This window comes from Poecilia formosa, unplaced genomic scaffold (genome assembly GCF_000485575.1).
Source record: "Poecilia formosa unplaced genomic scaffold, Poecilia_formosa-5.1.2 Scaffold14, whole genome shotgun sequence".
Classification (NCBI taxonomy): domain Eukaryota; kingdom Metazoa; phylum Chordata; class Actinopteri; order Cyprinodontiformes; family Poeciliidae; genus Poecilia; species Poecilia formosa.
Window position 1 is genome coordinate 2,630,501 of NW_006799953.1, and position 15,655 is coordinate 2,646,155.

At 37.5% G+C, this 15,655-nt stretch overlaps 1 long non-coding RNA gene across 1 annotated transcript; it reads left to right on the forward strand.

The window, feature by feature from the left end:
• Positions 1 to 260: 260 nt before the first annotated feature.
• Positions 261 to 1,031, forward strand: LOC103133926 (uncharacterized). The gene is made up of 2 exons (XR_475792.2): positions 261 to 622; positions 815 to 1,031. It is a non-coding gene; the product is annotated as an uncharacterized LOC103133926 (long non-coding RNA).
• The last annotated feature ends 14,624 nt before the right edge of the window (positions 1,032 to 15,655 follow it).

The following is a 15,655-nucleotide window of genomic DNA, read 5'->3' on the forward strand; positions in this document are numbered from 1 at the left end:
AGAATGTACAGTACACTAAAAAAATTAACATAATTTACACAATTACATATTAAAGATAACACGAGTAACTGATTTTTATTCCTGCAATTTATTATTTTATTTCATTGCTGTTAATTTTAATCTTTGTTTCATCTAATATATATGGATTATGGCAAACTGAAGAGAAGACTTTATTATAGGGATTCCTGTCATTTACAGATTTGGCGCGTGCCCAACTAAAAGTTGTCTTGTGGACAAATAAAGGCATTCCCAACTCATAATTTAACCTGGGGAGACTCAGAAGCTGTTAGAAAGTTTATTTGACATGTAATATTCTCTGACCCTGGCAGAAGACGTGGCGTCTGAGAGGATGAGCCGCTGTGGATGAGGATTAGAGACGTTTTCCCCTCCGGGGCCCGGACACTGATGGTGGAGAGGATGGCCAAGAACTGACGGGATCCTGAAGAAGTCGGGAGCTGAAAGTGGAGAACGGGTGGCGGTGTGTTGAAGCTCAGCCGAGGAGCAGGTGCAGAGAGGAGGCTGGGCTTTATTAAGGGAGCGATGCCTTATGATTGGAGGAGCTAAAGAAAAGACGGGTGCCGATAGGCTGGGACGGAGGCATATGATGTGATTGGCTGAGCAGGTGAGATTATGCTAGGCTTTATAACTCACTCCAAAACATGGATACTGCTATGACTAGTGGCATTTTTTTTTTGACAAATATTTTTCACATATTTAATCAATTTGTGTTGTATTTTTGTGGTAGTGATAGTAACAAAGAAAAAAACGATAAAAAAGTTACACATTTTTTATTTTTTTTTTAATTTTTTTTTAGGCAGCTGTATGACTGTGACTGCGTGGCACAGAAATAAAGTGACACAACTCTAAATATCGTTCTTGAAGAACATCCCTAGGTTACTTGCTTTAAAAAGGATGACATATCACTGAAATGCACACAGTAACTGTGTTTAATGATATTTTCAAATTTATTGATGCACTCATGGAAATGATAATGGGGGTTGGGGGAAGCAAAAATAAAATTTCTGATCATACTGTCAGTTTTTTTTTTTTTCCCCGCAATCGACAATTACAATAAAAAAATGACAGTGATGAATCAAAATCAAAACAACACAATAAATGCCCACCCCTACTGCAGAGATGCACAGGTAAAACCTTTTTAGCACACTAACTCAATAAAAGATTCAATATTTGGTTTGTTTTATTAAAGCGACATAAAAGAAATTGAGAAATTAATTCATGGCTGCTGACATTTACACTGTATATCCTCCTCTAACAAAAGCATATAGTGTAGAACACAGACATAAGATTAAGTTATGCTATTACAAACACCGTACACTGAATTATTCTAATATCCTAAGATAAATGTTTCACAACAAAACAGCTTATCTAAAATGTGAACATCCTAAAAGAATGCAGCAGATATAGAAAACAGATGGAGAGGACAAAAGTGGGGGAATTTAGACTTAATGCTATCTGCTATGTAACTGCCTGTACTTATGCTTTTGTGACAAAACACTTTCACACATACCCACACTCTCCTACATGCTCTATCTTACTCACCATACTCCTGCTCTACTTCTATTCTAATTTAGTCCTCTTTTTATGAAACACCATTCCATGTCTTAATCCTCTATACCAAAAGCACACAAGCATAATTCATCCTGTGTTGTTGTTTTTTTGTTGTTTTTTTTGTGCATAAGCACAACTTCACTTTGATGTAAAAATATTTCAGTGTGCCCTCAATGGAAAAAAATAAATAAATAAAAATCTGCACAGCACTTTGTATTATTCCAGATCAAACCTCTGTCTGTCATATGCAGCATGAGACGTGGGTGTGGTCAGATATTAATGACATTTAGCATGTAGAGCATTTGCAAACCCATGGTTTTCTGTTGGAACAACTCATCTCGCTGCACCTTTATCTACAAACTCATAAAGCAGTTGCATGGGGTTTCTACATTAAAAATTCTGTTCTAGACTCAAATTTCCAATATTCTGAGTCCTTTATGCCAATTTAAAAATTTAAAATGCATTCATTTACTGTCATTATTTTGCACAGGATTGGAAAACCCAACAGACAGGCACCAAAAGAGGACCAGGATTAAAATAAGCAAAGACAGGGCAAATAAAGAAGTGAATTAGCTATGAATGGAAGACAGAAAAAACAAAAGGGAACAATGGAAGGACATGACAGAAGGACTTTTAATGTGTATTATTGTATATTTAAAAAAAAAACAACTATAAGCATTAAGAAAAATGAGAATAACATCATCCCCATACAGAATGCTTCCACTTCTAAGATCTCTAATATGTTGGTGTCTGTCCATATTGAAAAAAATGTTCAATAATGCTTGATTTTGCAGTACATTTACATCATTAACGCTCAGCCATAAAAATCCCATTTTCAACTCTGGTCATTTGTTTGAAGGAGTACATAACATAATACTAACACAGTATCCGCGCCTGGCTTAGAATTGGTTAAAATTTCCGGTGCTTTTTGAAATTCTTGCCACAGAGAGCTCGCAGCACAATGTTACGCTCCCACTCCCTGTCTGTCAAAGGATTCAAAACCGTCGAATAAAAGCAGAAAACAAGCACAGAATGAAGCAGATTGCCTGGTCAGTAATAGAAAGTCTTTTATGTAGTTCTTGGCATATCGCACATATAATGCCAACATTGTTACACTTTGCATTATACGCTTGATGATTTGCAGAACTGCGTCACGTTTTCACTTTCCAATTGTCTGCTGCAGTTCAAAAGAACCATCTCATCAGACTCATTAAAAACCTAGTAACTGAACACCAATTAAATGCTATTCAGTCTAGTTACACAGAATGGATCATGATATACTTCAGCAAGCACAAGTTTAAATTGTGCAAATATTGCAATGCTTGCCTCTTTTTTTTTTCTTCTTCTTCTTCTTCTTCTGTATTGAAGACATTTTCTCTCTAAGGACGTGTATGGGTGCATTCATGTACTCTTAATCTCTGCCTAAGATTGGAAGCCGCTTTGCACAGTTTTTAGGGTGTATCTTTGAGAAGTACACGCTTCATAAATGAGCCCGCAGAGATCCACGTCTATGATCTGTGATGTCACATTGATGTACAGCCCGAAGCTGTTCTTCTGTTTCAATGGATGTGAAACCAATGTTCTAGCCTTTATTTATCCAGGGAATCACAGATAAGCTCACATGCTCCGCTGATATTCAGTAGCTGTACATGGATTCCACAGCCGTTTATTGCATCACGGTTCTATCGATCGACCTCAGCCTGTCGCCTTGGTGTTTATTTTTGATGGCTAAATTTGTTATTCAAATGCTAACAAAAAATGACTGACGCAGTTGTCAAAACATCAGAGCTGGATATCTCTGTCATATCGATTAAAAGCTCTGAATGCTGGGCTCGAGTAGCTAAATTACCATCGCTAATGTTGGCAGTTAGTGTGGTAGAAGGTATAAGCAGGTCTATCACAATAAACAGTAGGGGGGAAAAAAATAGGGATGACTTTATTAATGATTACCATATTAAACTACCCAGTGTTTACTGTAGCTGTTACATTCCTATTAAAACCTTACATCAAGTCTGGGCAGTTATTTTTCCCAAAAGGCCACATGAGCACCTCTGGGGTTGGCTTTTGTCAGACCACATGGTTTCCAATATATACATGAAATTAAACCCATAAGTAAAAAATGTATCATCTTTTGGCAACACTGCAACTAAGCAATAGAATCTAACTCGCCACACTGATAAGCGAAATTTCAGATTCAAAACATGGCCAATTTGTTCCATTCACTATGTTCGCCACCTGGGTTCCTAAAACAAACAAAATACTCTGTCAAGGATTGGCATAAAAATTTAATTAAAGTCCTCATTACAAATGGCAAATATTGATGAATTCTGTGCTTTTAAAAACTGGCAGGCAAACCTATTTTTCCTGTCCCCTATATGGAATTAAAAAAGGAAAAAATAACTGCAACTACTGGAAACACACACACACACGCACACACACACACACACACACATACACAAAACCCAGCAGCACAAATCAAATTAGAAAGGCGGTGTTCCCAAAAAGTGCATTTTAAATAGGAGTCGTTGACCTCAGAAAATCCAGAGGGAACACGGAGTCCTTTGAGTTCAAAAGGCATTTGCTGTAAAAAGAGTTAACAAAAACATCACTGAAAATTAAGTCACCCCAAAATACACAAACTTCAGCGAATGTTATTCCATTTGAATAAACGCTGCTAAGGTTATGCAAAAATAAAATTCTAAAAACCCACAAAATGTTCAGGGACATGTATCTTTTGCAAAAGCAATTCCCAAGGTCTCATAAATCACTGTATGTTTAGTCTAATTTAAATTCACGCTGAGAGCAATGGCCATGTTTTCATAAACTAAGTACGCCACTTTAAATTTTGTTGCAAATAATAAAAATAAATTGCTAGCAGCACAGATTTCAACTGCCTTTCAAAAAAAAAAAAAAATCTCTCTTGCATTTCTGAATGTTAATTTGGTTAGCATTATTATGACTGTTAAAAAAAAGAAGCTAATATTGAATATGTTCACCAGTCTCATTTGGGTCACTTTTGATGTTTACAAACCCAATGAAGGAAAAGCGTGTGGAAGTTACAGAGGCAAGTTTATTGCAAGTTACAGAGGCAAGTGTATTTGTTGCTCAAAACATATTTTGTCCCTTTCCACATTTCCTGCTGCTTACATATTAAACAATCAATCACGTTTATTTGTGTACCACATTTTATGCATCGCAGATCTGTGGTGCATAGAAGCTGAATGCTGCATCTCTTTCTTTTGTTCTGGGGAGGCAGAGCAGACTAGAACCAGAAGACCAAAGTGCTCTGGAAGGCTGATACGACTGCAGATCTTTAATGTATTGTGGTGCTAAGCCATTCGGTGATTTATTTAATAAAATAAAATAAAATCACATTAAAATATTTCTTCCTAGATACAGAGAACTGGGGTGGTCTACTCTACCTTTCCGGTTTTACGAAGATTACTATTATTGTCAATACTGAGCATGAATTTTGTTAACAGCAGTAGTAATACTATATCTGGCAGATCTGGTAGTAGATTAGCTTTTCATACTGTTTTTTTAGGTTTCATAACCCCCTACTGACAATTATTCCTCATATAGACATATTTTAAGTTTTATCCTCAAACAAATGATAACTTAATTGGGGATTGAACAGTTGGAAATAGCAAGACTGTTATTTATACGCATTTAGTATTGAAATTAGTCAAGCTAAGCATATCCAGCCACCAACTACCACTGGAAGATGGTGGCTAAATGTATCTAATGTTGGTGTAAAATGTGCATCTCTCAGAACTGGTGGAAAACGGACCACCTTGGCTGCATTAGGACCAGAGGCAGTTTGAGCAGCCAGTTTGTTTTAGGTTTTAACCTAATGATCCCCGTCTGAGTCTTTTCTAACTAGTCTGGACAGAGAGGGAGTCAGCTGCTGTGCTGATTACCCCGAGTCTGTAGGGCTGGGCTTTGTAGCAGTTTCCATTTCTCATTTTTTTAGAGAGAATTATCCCAGATAACATAAATTCTCTTTCCTTCCTTACTGAAAAACGAAAGGCTGAAACAAAGACACACTGGGGTATAAAATTTATAAGTACTGACCATAAGATTTGGGGCTTATAATTACAGCTCACACTTAACTTTAGCAGATAAAATCACATGCTGACACCTTCATAAGGAAATATTGGGGTGTTCTAAAATTGCCACATCTCATGTCTCAAGATCTCGTTACACCCTTAGTCACCAGCCGGTAACTTCTGTTCAGTACTTTCCTTTTGAACAAATGAGTGAGCCTACCCTTAAACAACTGTTCTGGTTATGTCACCGTTTCCTTTTTTGTCCTTTTCCCAATGAATTATACATCAGTGTGGCATCACAGATTGGGACTAAAACAATCATTTTTGGCTTCACAAGAAGGGACAGCGAAGAGCACTCACTAATGCCGAAGGAAAAAAAAAACAGTCGGGAACAAAAGAATCTGCTGCTTGGAGTTTGTCTGCCTGTGGATTATCCAAATTCAAATTACTGATGTGCTGTTAGATTGAGGATAGCAGAAAGCTAGCTGCCTGTGTTGGAAGCTTTTGTTTCTGCAAAAAGCTAAAACAAAAATATGCAGCAAAAAGAAAGGAGAAATATGCAAGTTAAATGTCGAAGAATGATTCCTCCCCTCATCTAAACCAAAAGGTTAAAGGCTTTTCATCCATGAGTAAAAATGCTCTCCCCATGCATTTATTTATACTCTGGCTGTTATGGCTTTTTCAAGTGTCCCTACAGGGTTGTCTGCACTTCCAGCACCTCTCGACTCTGACGCACTTCCCCTGGTGGGGCTTGACTGCACCGCTGAGCATGTAAAGCCCGTCTCAGAGCACTCTTCCCTCTGCCTGGGGAACGACACCCTCAGAAAACACCTACATGAAAATGCAATTAAAAGCTTCTTTCTCTGAGCAGTACAGCCTGTTTTAAGGGACAGTGGCAGGAAATGTAGTGTGAAGGCAACATGGTCCGGGGGTGGACGGAGAAAAGAGGGTCTACGGTTGGGGGTTGGGGGGGGGGCAGACGTGGGCCATCTGCATTTTCCATCCAAAGTACTCAGCTCACATCTGTCATTTCAGCACTCAGGCCTAATTTAAATATTTTTATCTTCCGAAATTCGTTCACGTGGACATACGCCTTCTCTTTTTAGGGCGAGGCAATACGCCGGTACATTCACTGATTCGACATAAGGGGTCTTTTTTTTTTTCCCCATCAGAATCATTTAAAAAGCAGCCATTGATTTCATACGGATACTGTTCAGTGAGGTTCACGTCTTGGATTTTATATTTTCTTTACATTTCAATGTATAGCTAATTTAAGCTTGCGTTTGTTTTTTTTTTTTTTTTTCTTTTTTTAATTTATTTTAATGAGCAGATTCTACCTGCGGAAAGTGGAAAACGCCTAGGGAAAGCAGACTGTGTGAGCCAAATATTTAATTATAATATTTCTGTTAAGGATTAGTCTGTAAAGATCTCTTGGAAGGACATTTCATCCATGTGCAGAGCAGCCTGAGCTCTAGATATTAAGTATCTAATCTTCTCCAAGAGAGCGTGACTATAATAAAGCAGGCACTGACAGCACACATACAGTAAATTAATCTTTATTTTTAAGGAGCCGAGCAATCAAATTACCTCGCAGTTATTGTTCTGTAAACGTTGCAAGTAAAGCTAACATGTTGTTCTCTTTCATTTTACGGCTGTGTGTTGTATTAAAATCCCCAGATTTGTCACAGACCGGCGTAGGGAACGTAGCAAAGGAGGAAGCGCAGGCAAAGGTTACATAAAAACTAAAGCAAACATAATTTAGGAATGGGATGTGCTAATCAGCAACATCAAACAGTGGCAGGAGGCAATAAAAGAGCACAAGAGTGAGCTCATGTGCTGGGATTTATAGCCAGCAGGGCTCAGGTGCTCTTTGTTGCGTATGAAAAGAATGGAGAGAGCCTTTAATCTCTGACAACATACAGCAGATGATGTGTTGGTAAAGAGTGGTTCACAAGAAAGAGATGAGAGGAGATTTTCATAAAGAATTGCTATTAGTCTTTCTTTTTTTGTTGTTGTTTTGTAGTTTTCAAAAATTCTGTGAAACCAAAGCTTTGTTTTTTTTTTTTGTTTTTTAAGAATCTGCAATCAATTTAGAATAAATCATTCATTTATTCTTTTGTAATTCATCCTAACTAAAGATTTCTGCAGCTGTGTGGGGCATAGATTTAATTCTTTTAACCTCAACTGTTGCTGTTGACTGTTGGTCAGCTTGTTTACAAAAGACTGATTACTTTTCCCATGGATACGAGAAATAACAATCTGGCTCCTGAGAAGTATTTGTCATAAAAAACAAAAAAAAACCAGTGCCGTAATTGTGAAACTAGACAAGCAGCAACCATCATTCTTTTTAAGTTTACAACTACAGCTGGTAAGCTAACAGATGCATCTGTTACGCAGGTGACTGCAAGACTTTCAAAGCAGATTGCCTGACTATACGGCCCCGAACACGCTGAGATGTTTCAGGTGCACCCACTAAAGTTTTTCCACACTGATTCGGCACCCTGGGATCATTCAGCATCATTTTTGAATCGAGGTTAAAAAGTGGACACTTTTCAAAATGTCGTTTTCATGTTTCCTTGTGGCCACGCCAGCTAATTTTGTGCAAATACAGTGGTAATATAAAAGCAGAATATTTTCTCCTGTATCTATTCCATAAGAATTTCACACCAATAGGTTCTGGCCTATTTATCCCTTGCAAACGAAATGCATAAATACACAAAAACAAATTATGTAATTTTTTTTTTTTTACAATGTTTTTTTTTTTAGATTTCTTTGGTGGTGAAAGACTTTTGGATCACCACCCACCAACAATGTTGTACCAGCATTTTAACAAGGTTTCTGTGGCTGGTTAAGGATGTAGTAACAGCTGGGTCATTTATTAGGTGTTATCTGCATCGTTGAACTAAAGAGCCCGCATTCACATGTGACCATCTGTGTTTTCATGAAATCAGGTTCTGTTTATTGAATAGAGAAAAGGAAAACCGCCCGCCAGCACAGAGAGAAGGAATTTTACAAATAACCGTTAGATTTGCTTTTGAACTGCAGTGGAACTTAGCATGTACTCACTGCATGCATCACCAGCTGTCACGTTCATTATATTGTATTTTTATATTTTTATTCCTCTGGATTCCCAATACTACTCTTTTTATTATTATTATTATTATTATTATTATTATTATTATTATTATAATAATAATCTTGTATACACTCCTTTAAGTGTATACAAGACCCATCTAATGTTTGAGCCTTACCGTATATTGTGCAAAAGTTTATTAGTTTTCTGCTCTTTTTTTTTTTTTTACACCCGCTGCATGATATTACAGATAGCATACACAATTTGATGTTATCATATTTGCATTGTGCAAGTGGAATAGCCACTTTGTGCTCACAGCATTATGTTATAGAATAAAACTAATCGGCTTATGCACAGTGAGCATAGAAAATGGGGGTGATGAATAGCGAGACGGTATAGGGTTTTGATAAGACCTTGTTTTACCGTCTGCAGTATTTCCTCTCCTCCTCTCCTGTAAGTGGACACCCATGGCGCAGTACATGTTTGCATAAATATCGTCTCCTTTATTGCTTTTGCGGCCGAGTGAAAATTTGATTCCTTTATGTTTGGCAAAAGCTCTTGTTGCAAGTATTCTGCTGTGTAATATGCTTCAAAACCCAAGTTCAAATATCCTCAACTAAAAATTACCATGGGCCTCTCTAATTGCTTAACATGGTAATTGGATTGAGGAAAAAGCCCCCCGAGTTTCATTTAGGAATCTCACATCCTGAATTCAAACACAAGACGAGAGAAAAGAAGGCTTTCCACTTGCCGAAAGACATCTGGATGGCCTTGCCCTGAAAGCATATTCATAATTAAAGCGCCAAGTCTAGTGGAAGGTGGCTTTTTTTTTTTTTGTTTTTTTTGATTGAAAGGCCTTTCTGCACTACCCAAACTAAATATGAAAAGAAGGTGTAAATTTAGCATGCAGGAATATGACATTTAAATTAGACCATGCGGCTTGCCTCATTAAAATTAAAAGACGGCGTCGAGATGTAATTTGTCTGTGCGTAGCCTTGTCACTAAATGTAGGAGACTAAAAGCCCGTAGTACATGATCATAAAACTTCATTACAAAAATTGAGATGATCAAATATGACCATCTATCTCACAGAACGGCGTGCAGGGTATTTTGGTTTACGGGAATTAGGAGCATTAGCTTGGCCAGTGCTTTGTAAAGAAAAAACCCAAACAAGAAAAACAACTTCAGAACCTTGCAAAAGGTTCCCAGAATTATTAGTAGGCCACTGTTTTGGAGCGAGTACGTAGGTGGGAAACCCTCACTGATGTAATAATTTGTTCCACATCATACCTCTTGATGGCAGTAATGTACTAGTTAGTTTTGGGTTTTTTCTTTCAATTATCAGACTTGCCAGGATGAGGAATCCCCTAGGCGATATGGGAGATATATTTTTCTTTTGCATTCCCCGTAATAAGTACGCAGTACTTTTGCATTCTCTTGCAATAGGTTTTGCGTTCTCTCGCAATAATGTACTGGCCAGTTCATGTGCCATAACTGAATACTGAAATTCTTTCTGCTGCAATATAAGATTTTTGTAAGGTTTTTGTATGTTGATATCTCACTGCTGAGCTGTCTGAAGTTTTATATCTTTTTTTCCATACAAATCTACCAGAAACATCTTCCGTAACGCACATTTAAAACCTGGTCAAAAACAAAGGATTTGATTAATAATACAAGAGTTACACTTCTGCTGCCATTAATGAACATGAACACATTTTCTCACATTGTAGGTACCTCGCCTGCTGGGTCCTTCTTGGTAGCAGAAGGACCCAAGAAGGGCCTTCCTACAGTCCTTTCTATACAGTTTCAATTGTGAAGTTAAAAAAAACAAAAAAGATCTGGTTTGTGATTGAGGCAAAAGACATTGTTGACTAAGCAGTAATACACTTTCCAAATATAAAGTGGCAAAGTAGCAAATGTTTTTTTTTTTATACTATTAGTTAACAACAATTACAAAATGTGAATAATAAAAAACCAAAATGCAGAAGCACAGTCAGAAAGTATGGCTGAATCTTTAATGCTAACTGACTGAAATGTGTCGCTTGGATAACAACTAAAGAAGAGGCAGCAAAAGAAAATATATTCAAGCCTAAAAAAAAAGTTTGCTGGTTCTGACAATGGACTGAATAAACAAAGGGGGGTAGCAGAAATTCAGAATGGTGATCAGTGAATTAAAACCATCAATTACTGCTACATATCAAGAATCTAGGGACCTGGGTACTCTTCATTTTTTTCTAAAATATATTTTTCTGTCATTACTGTCAGCCAGTCCCAACAGGAGGCGACTGCCTGACAGTAAACATCATATTTCAAAAAGAAGTTCCTAGCCTAGCAGAAGCACTGCAAAGCCAAAGATTCAAAAGATTTTTTTTTTCCAGCTGTTACAAAACAGTTGCAACAGATTTTTTTTCTTTTCTTTGATTTTTACCATTTCTGTTTAGTCATACACAGTTTTACTCAGGATAACTATGTGGGAAAAACATGACAACAATTCAGCAGTTGCATCTAAGACAGCAATAATAAGCAGGCGCAAAATGGGCTTAAATATTAACAATTTCCAGATATCCAGTTGAGCAAGACAGACCACAAACAAAATTAGTAAAAAAAAAAAAAAATCTCCACTTTGACTAGATTTGCAAATGCAGCAGAAAATCAAAATTTTACTGACTAACCGTATTAGTGTGGATGGGTCCTAAGAAAATAGTTTCCATAGTGCTTTTCTAGTCCTCCACTCAGCATGCTTTACACTAGAACCACATTCACCCAATAGCACTCACGAACACACACACAATTATACACAAATGCGAAGACTGGTAAGCCGCCAGGGGTTTAGGTGCTTTGCCCAGGGGCACATCAACATGTGGGAGAAGGAAGCTAGATGCAAACCCTCAAGATCTGGATTACGAAATGAGCAGTCCACCACTGAGCCACATTCCCTCATTGTAATAAGAAGAGATATAACATCATAAAACAAAACTAAACAAACTCAATTTGAGTACATTTTGAGCAACTGTCCCCTCGACGTTTACACTAAAGTGACCTGAGAGAACAGGCCAAAAACTAACAAAGCACTCTGACATGCAACCTGGTACAAAAAAGATATTGTTGAACTCCCATAGTGTTTGTTTTTTTTTTTTTTTGTAATCATATGGATCACATTTACTGTCCAACTAAGCAAAATATTTTTGACCCTTCATGTTTTGTGTAATGAATATTAGAACCGACACATAGACTAGGATCTAAATGAGTCAAAGCTGCCAACATGATGGTGGTATAGAGTCAAGAACCCCCCTCTGGACTGGCCCCTCTCTTAACTAGCTGGTAATTCTCATGGACTGCATTGAGATTATACATTTGTAAAGTAATGTACAGAAGCCGTACGCCGCGTCAGTTCACATTTTTTTTACAGACCTACACAGAAGAAGCTTTTGAACTAACGGCTCACCGAATACAATTTTTTGTTTTCTATTTCTTTCTTTTTTTTTATTTCAAATGATTTAATTCTGACAATTTGAGGGTAATACGATTTCATAAATATAGCATATTGAAGGTGGAGATGTAGTTACAGCTGCAGCACTGTATATAAGTAGGTACTGAAAATAACAATTCACTTATTTATTGACTTACTGGACAATTCACAATGGCTCTGATGCTATGTTATTGTTGTTAAACCATTGTGTTGTATTCCGTATCGCTGCTCTTTGTCATGTCTTCTGTTCGACACTGGTCAGCGGATTAGTTTGACGAGAAGGCTTTGCCTCGCTTTGCAACGAAATATTTAAAGAAAGCTTGTAAAGTGATGTTTGTTTAGCTAAATTATGCATCTTCATGGTAAAATACTATAAACATGGACAGCCACGAGTATTCCTTTCCCTCTTTTTAAATGATGAGCTCTTCAACTCGCATTGTAAAAGGAGAATAAGGAAATGTTTTATTGCAGCTTTCCACATAGATTCATTTAGTGTCCCGTTGTCATCATTATGTTTGGAGAAGTCATTGCCGCTTTGAATGACTGCGCTAGAGAGAGGCATGGCACCTAATGGAGACAAGCTCTTTCCAATACAAGACCATCTGTTCCGCTGAGCTGTACTCCTGGCGGCTGCACACATGTTTGGGGGGCCAGACGTGGAAACTTGAGTACCTGTTAAATGTGACGATCTGGGGAAAAAAAACAACAAAAGAAAAACGACTGATTTTTAAGAGCTTATTGAGTTCGCCAGATCAGTAAAAAGAATTTGATTTATCTTACGCCTGTAAAGGAGCCCTTCTGATGTGCTAATGTTTAATTTGATTGACTGAATCAAGGCATAAAAAGACAGCAGGCAGCAGTAAAATACTGCAGAGTAAAGCCAGCTGAAGTATATGGATTATTCTATGACAAAACGCAATAAACATTGGGAAACCTTTAAGCTGGCATGTTCCATACGGAGCACTCTCGTCTTTTCCTATAAAATGAATGAAAGCAATAAACCGAGGCTGTTGATTTTGGTCCGAGGCATTCACCATGAAGCCATCCTTCTACATGAAACATTTATTTCTCCTAATTCTCCTTGCAAAACCTTTGAGTGGTAATAACACGTTTCTTTCCGCTTGGTCGTGCCAGACGAGCGACAGGAAGACTGTAGGCCATAATTATCCTGTTTGTTCAGAGGCCCACTGCTTTTTATTATTTAAATCTCCCAGGGCTGTGAAAGTGCTGGGAGGCAATTCTTTCTCCAATTTTTCGCCATGCTGTGTTAGTCAGTGTTAATGCCGCTCTTTAATTTTTTGATGCTCTGTTTGCACAGTGTTCATCAAGAATGTGAAAGATGCCTCAAACAAGAAGAAGAAGTGGCATGTCAGTGTAAAAGCCTCTGTTATTATGAGTAATCAGTTTTTTGCATTGGATGCACGAGAAATTGATTGCTTTCAACGCCAACGTTACAAAAGTGGTAGTAATTTTCTTTTGTCCTTCAGGCTGACTATGTAATTGTCCTTGAGTAACATTTATTTACTTATTCATACATATATATTTTTACAAATCTTCACTTTTGTTTCCACTACAGTTGTCAACATGTCATAAAATAACCACCATATGTCTTGTAATCATTTCGACTATTTTGTCGACACCAAAAAAAAAAATATATATATATATATATTTATTTTTTTCCCCACAGTTTCAGGAAAACAGGCAATTACAGGCAGTGTGCTAAACCAATGCCTAAGCAAGTTCACAAATTTAATGACAAGAGCAGTAAATTGTTTATACCTTGTAGGTTTTAGGTGTGATTATTAGCACAAATTATTACAGAGAGCTTCAGATGTTGAGAAGGGTCGTTTTCGGTATGTATAGTAGAACCTCTGAAGACGAATTTTTCTCATTCTAACAGGCACTTTGGACCTTGGCAGTTTGTATGTGAAAACAAGTTTCTCCATTAAAAATAAAGGGAATAAAAATAATTTCTTCCATCTCCCACATGCAGAATAGCCAAGACATTTGCCACATTTAAAATAGCAGCAATTTTCAGCATAAAGTCATTTATCCTATTTGTCTTTGCCCTGTCACCCATTATGTTTTGTGTGAATTAGGTTTGTGACTTATGGGATCATAAGTTTTGCAGTCAAACAATGAATAAGAGACTCTCTAAGCAGAAAGGTCATTGGACAATATAAGTAGTTTTCCTCTGGGAATGTATTGCCATGATCCTTGAGACGTCTGTTTTGTGTTTTAAATGTATTTGTAGATTTAGTGTGCCTGGCATTCCAAATTCGGTTCTTTCATTAGTTTTAAGTTTCCTAGTTCTTGTCCTCTTTCGTATTTTAAATCAATTCTGATGGACCTGGTTTGCAGTGCTTAGTTACCGTTTATCCCTGCAGAGTTTATTTCCGGGTATATTTTGAAACCGGTCAAAATATATCTGGAAGGCCAGTCCTCTTGTTACGTCCTGTTCCTCCTGAATTTCTTTGTCACCTTTTTGGTTGGCATCTTGAGTCATTTTTGTGTCGGGTTTGTGTGATGTTTCTGATTTATGCATTTTCCAGTTTTTCTGTCTTTTATTCCCTGATCATCACATATTTTCTCACATTCACTTCAGTTTCACCCGTGACAACTAAAGAAACACTTGGTCTTGGATTCACCGCTCCAGCTGACAGTAGTTTCATCCAGCCCTTTCCTGGCTCCTTCTCTTTGCTTGTTCTGTCCATCAGAAGTTGTTTCCATTTTCTTTTATTCTTGTTATTTGTGGTTTACTTCATTTTTTCAGCCCTGGTCTTTATCTAATGAATCAACTCATGGGACTGCTGCACCCACCTACAACTCCATATTAATTAACACGTAAACACATTATGGTCTGAGGTGCCAGAAAATGCATGTTTTCAAGAAAACGATCTCTAATGGTATCTTGCAACCCTTTGGAGCCGTGGATGTGCCTTGCTAGCTTAGATGGATTTAACGTCGGCACTCAAAGCAGCAGAAAAATTGGTGTGCAGGCTTATTTAGTTCCTAGTTTTTACTGTTAATGCATTTTATTATAAAGTGAAGTTTATGATGAAATATAGCTATAGCTACCAGGATTTATAATTAAAAACTATAAAAAGCACCCAAATTAAAGATGAGCTGAGTGGGTATTTTATATCGTACTTTAACCAATTGCTATATGCCTCCGACCAGCTCCACTCACTGTAATCAGGCGCCTGCTTCTTCGTGCTGCTGAGGTGGGGGAAGACAGACGGCGACTACGAACTCTGCACACCATGTACAGATGTTGCATAACGAGCGGTACAGTTATAGAGTCTAGAGCTTGCTCATAAAGTTAACACTATAACTCAACACATTTATGAAAGTAAACTCATGACAACATGGCTGCAGTAAAAAAGCAGACGGCACAGGTGACCGTGATCCGAAGGCTCCCAGTTTTGCTACTCGCTGTCATCTCTGGTCTGAAGAGATTTGTACTTGCATTTTTCTATGCAGGATTAAAAAAAA